This window comes from Lepisosteus oculatus, chromosome 11 (assembly GCF_040954835.1).
Source record: "Lepisosteus oculatus isolate fLepOcu1 chromosome 11, fLepOcu1.hap2, whole genome shotgun sequence".
Taxonomy (NCBI): domain Eukaryota; kingdom Metazoa; phylum Chordata; class Actinopteri; order Semionotiformes; family Lepisosteidae; genus Lepisosteus; species Lepisosteus oculatus.
Window position 1 is genome coordinate 32,332,559 of NC_090706.1, and position 5,643 is coordinate 32,338,201.

Below are 5,643 nucleotides of genomic sequence, written 5' to 3' on the forward strand. Positions count from 1 at the left end.
TTTTTATAAAAGTATAAAAATGAAATTTAAGGTCACATGATGAATAAAGTTAACCCAGATGTAATATGTGCTAACTATGTAATAATGGGTGCAAAAGTGACGTTTTGGAATAGACTTACCACCATTTCTGGAAACTTGAAAGTTTCACTAGCAAGTAAGTTTAATACTGGTTAACCTCAAAAAGAAAACGTCCGCGTCTGGTAAGGAAAGGACAGGGAATATGTCAGAATGAAGGAAATATCTTAGATAAAATATAGATTTGAGAAGGTATACATTATTTCTGTATACATGAGTTGTAACAGATTCTGACAAAAACATGCCACTTGTACATATAACGACCTCTCCCAAAGTACTCTTCAAAAATGGTTCAAGCTATTCAGCTTACTGTGCAAGGTTGCAAGTTGTTAATTACCAATAGCAAATCAAGTAATCTTTAATCTTGAAGACGGAGTCACTAATGGCATTTATACTGTATGTTTAAATGAAGATGCACAAAAAACATTTATTACACTAATAAGACGGGACATTTTTGGAATTGATTGTGAAGCCCCACGATAGTCCTTGAATAATACATTACATTACAATTTTCATACTGTTTGAAAGGTGTTTTTGCAGTCATCGATTTTTTCTTTTACTGGAGTCGGGCTACTTTTCTGAGTTCTCTATGACTGGACGTGTCATCTCAATTGTGTTAAAGAAAACGCGTGGAAAGCTCACGTCGCACAAGCCTGTCAAGGACAAAACGACTTCCTTCTCTGAAAAACAGATGCAGCCTGTCGCCCACTGATATTGCTCCCCAGCAACCAAGACCAAATAGATATCAGTCATCTGCTGGATAGAAACGGTTCCGTTGTAGGCGAAACTCTGTTGGTTTCAAAATATTATAAACATAATAACTAATAAAGGCTGGGCCACAGATAGAGTATATATTTTCATGCCCCTGCAACTTTGAGCTAGGTTTTGGAAGTCAGTGCTTTTGTGCCAGGACGTTGTAATTTCACTGCTGTCTTCACCTCACTGCAGTATTGTTTTCTGTTTATGGGCAAAACAGGCCTCCCCCCCCCAGCTTGTCTCATACTCCTATCTCACCGAGAACTTGCACTTTGGTACAGAGTGTAATAAAGTGATCTTCCGGCAGTTTTCCCGATGCGTGCGGTTGCTATGTGGCAGGAATTGACAGATATGGTGGAGAAAAGAGACAAAAAAAATCCCCCCAGAAGTAATCCCAGCCTTCTCTGTTTACACAGAGAACACAGAAGTCACTAGCTGCAATGGGTGTGAGCGATGGGCAACAGGTGTAACTCAGAACTTCCCTTACCTTTGAGTCTGTTGGCTAGAATCTTATTAAAATATTCGAGACGTATCACAAACTAATTTAGAATGCTGAAATCAGATGTTCTCTAAATAACTTTAAGAGTTGGTTCTATTCATGACATGTTCTGACCGGCAAGTGCAAACAAAATGCAGCCCATACAGGATTATTCCATACTCATTGTTTTAAGATACAGAGATTCCCCTTTCGCTCTAAAATGGGCCCAGAAGACCATGGTCATGGTCATGATGCAGCTCTTGTGTGCCGTTAGATCCTTAGCTGAAAATGAAGCAAAACATGTAATATTATATACAGAACATTTCTCTTCAACTTCTGATTGATTCATCCATTCATTGCAAGTAAGTTGTTTTTTTCCCAAGTCATGGTCACAGCAAGGATGTCTCTGGGAGAAGAGAGGAAACCAGAGAACCATTTAAAAAAAAAATGTTCTGTATGTGCCCAGAGAGAAGGATCCTTTGGATAATTAGATCTATTTTACTCTTCTATAATTTAAACTTCTGTAACAAAACACCAGGAAAATTACCGTAATTTCAGTAGAAAGTGAAAATATAACAAGTCAGACTACTGAGAGACTAGTTAATTGTTAAATAGAAAGTACCCTGTTGACTTACTACTTTCATTAACCAAAACCCTGTAGGAGGCAGAAGGTTGTGCTGTATTTTAAATAAATATACATGTATGTTAATGTATATAGGTATATAGTAAATAAACAGACTTATGCCTTAAATACCAAGGAATCAATAATAGGGAATTATTTCAAATCTTCATCATAGTAACAGAAACATTTCATTGTTAATATCTAATGGGCCACCAGCAATTACACTGCCATACTTTGACTTTATTGCACTATGGTGTTTTCTGAAACAATTACATTTAAAAGCTCAAAAACGATTCATGCTTATCATTGGAGCCCATACTACAGATGAGATAGTTGTCTGTTTTCAAAGATATTTTTTTACTTAACAGTGACTTTTTAGTTCATATGAGAGGTAGTTGTTTGATGAATGAGTAGCTCAGAAGAAAAATGTTTTTTATGAATGTATTTTTTGTTACTATTGTTATTAAATAGTATGTGTGTGTGTTTATATTGAAAGCTTTGGCAATATTTTCCATTTTAACATACTCCGATAAATTTATAACTTTAGCATAATGTCATATCTAGTTATAAAAAATGACATTTGGTTTTCTTGTTATGTAGAAAAGACTGGAACTAGCACACACACAGCGAATTTGCATAGTTTGTCATCAAGCCAAATAAAAATAAAAAGTATTTAGCTTTACTGCCTCTTCAGGGAGAAGAAACAGTTCTCAAAGCAAATAGACAATTAATTGGAGCAAATAAAAGGAAAACATAATAAACACACAACTTTTCCCAACTTCAATAAAACCAATTACCCACAGCTTTCATTATACTTTAAAGAGCCATGACTTTATGGGGCAGTTTTACCATAAACCTCCACAATTACAGTATACTTACTACTCACTAATAACCTCTATATTGGTGAGATTTATTCTAAAATAAACAGATAAGCTGTAAAGCAATACCAGTCTGAATGGTGTCAATGCTGTAATTGTCTATAAATGTCAGATATGCTTAAGTACCAATATACTGTAAATAGTTAATAGGGACTACTGGTATTCCCTCTGTTTGATAAATTCAAAAAGCTGGAGAATTTGGCATATTTACATAATATACAACATAATAAATAAATATGCAACTTAATAAATTTATATTTAAGAATATTTTATTTGTATGCAAATTTGTTTTATTTTCTAAACCATTCATGATTTGAAAAACAATCAAATCATTATCAAAATGTGCTATCATTATGGTTTATATTGCCATACATTGGCATGGCATGCATAAGTTAATAGACCTCATAACTTTGATGTTTAATATTTTTGGAAAATACACTGTTTGACCAAAGAGGGAGACATGTTTGCTTATGTGCACAAGCACAAAAAGTGCAAAGAGCTTTGAAAATAAAGTAATTAAATATAAAATAATACTATTGGAGATGTGTTGCACATATATACTGTATATATATGGCATATGCATGTACATATTATTAGGTTTTTTGTGACCCTATTTAAATCAGAAACGACCTTTTCTAACAGATTTTCAACAGTTTCCAGTCACACTTTCCTTGTTAGTGTGCCAAAGGAATTCTGTTATAAATATATAAAAATAAACATAAAATTAAGTTTTAATGTAGACAAGTGCAAGATGTTACACAAAACAAAGTAAAAGTAAAATAAAAATCTAAGAAGGGAAAAACTGGGCACATAGAGCTACATGTAAATGTGATGTTAGTGCTACTGTATGTTAACAGTTCTTTTACCTCCACCAGGCAATGTGGAAAGCAATAAAAAAAGGCAAACAGAACTTCAGGATGTAAAGGTAAAAGTTCAGACATTAAACGAAAGGGTGTTATGTTAAAATTGTGGGTCGAATTGGGGCTGTTTTACAGCTTTTGAGTCCTGTGTTCAATTCTGAGATGCATAGCTTTAAATGTGTACTTTGCATGTTCAGTGTTCATGTGGGTTTTCTTCACGTACTCCTGTCTCCTACCACCTCCAAAAAATAAACTGTCTACCTTTATTGGTGTCTCTACATTGTCTGTGCGTGGGTGTGTGAGTGTGTGCCCTGCAGTGGACTACAGGCATTCTGGAATATGCTCCAGATTCTATTCTATGCTTCTACCCTTTTCTTGATGTTATTTGTATGGATGTTAAAATTATGCAGTGCACTAATCATACAGTACCTCATTTAGAATAAGATATAAAATTTTAGTCCCATGTTACAAAAAAGCTGCTTTGTCATCAGTCCAAAGCAGAAAGATATTATCGAGCCCAAAGAGATTTACTTTTAAACTTTTCAGACCTTTTCACGACTTCTTGACAATCAAGTGGAACGTGAGTCAGAAGACACGAGTGTGGACTAAAGGGAAGAATGTTTAGAAGTGGTTGGATGAGATTCCAGTTAATAGCAATCAAACCACCACACCATGTTTGCAACCTTTCCCATGCTCCTGTGTTGCTAAGGGTCTGAGATTGCTGAGAAAGAAGAAAAAATAATTAAAAAAATAATTCATAGACATTATTAGCAATTCCTTTCTCACATTTTAAAAAATCAGTTTCACCAATAAATGCAAACACTGATTGGAAATTATTGCATGACTATACCTTGTTTGTCTGATAGGGGGTGCTGAAACCATCTTTAATGTTTCAGAAGTTGAATAGTCTATATTAACACATGCTGTCCTTAAATGATACAGTCACGGAAACAACAATATGCTGTTGTGTATTTTTTATCTAGCTTATCTTGTTATATTGAACATGATTAACCTTTGCTTTGTTGATAAATCACTCATTTCAATGATACAACAATATGCAGTCCAGGGCAGGTTTCAGTGTTTTGTAATTTGTAAATATGAGATCATAAAATCTGTGATCAGAATTAAGAACTAAAGGGAATAAACAATGAAATTACAATAAAAATCTCATTCTGAAAGACTTTAAAGATTGATTAAGTGTTTTTCCAATTGCATGTGAAGCCTTTAATAAACTATCCTCTTGTTATTGTTTTACATAATTTAAATGATCAGAATAATGTTATATTCCTTATCGTCACGTGAAAGCTGTAGTAATGTAGTAATTAACCTAGGATGGTAAAATGCACTTAATAAATGCACTTATTCTATAGAACCTTTACTTAGACACTATCTCTGGATCTGTGGATCTCTGTGTTCGCTTTTTTCTTGTTTGTATAAGAAATATGTAGTTACGTTCTCCAAGTGATTTTACTTTTCCACCTGATCTCTCCTAGGGAAGTGTTTTCTTATTCCTTGTTTGTATAATGCCAAATTAAATTTCATACACATCTGACCCTAGATGCCTAGGTTAAATACTGAGATCTAATTTAATTGCACAGAGTTGGTGGTCAAGTAATTTTTTTAGGTACTTTTCATCTGTCAAGAAAGATTTCAATATATTTAGCAAGCCTGACCTGAATTTTTATAGTATTATGCTATTGCTTGTACAACTTTATTGAAGTTTTATAGATTATTCTCCTCCTCGAGCTCAATATATATACTGCGATACCAAAAATAAAAAAAATGTATGTTAAGTTCCACTGATTTCATGTCAAAGTATTTTATTGTAATGGAAAATGCCCTTTTCAAATACTTTTATAAACTGCCCTTGCTAACGACAGCTCAACCTGTTGCTGCACTCCCAGGAAATCACTGTCTCAGTTATTAGGCTGTCAAGGCTATTACCTAACAATTACACACCCCATCATTTTTGTA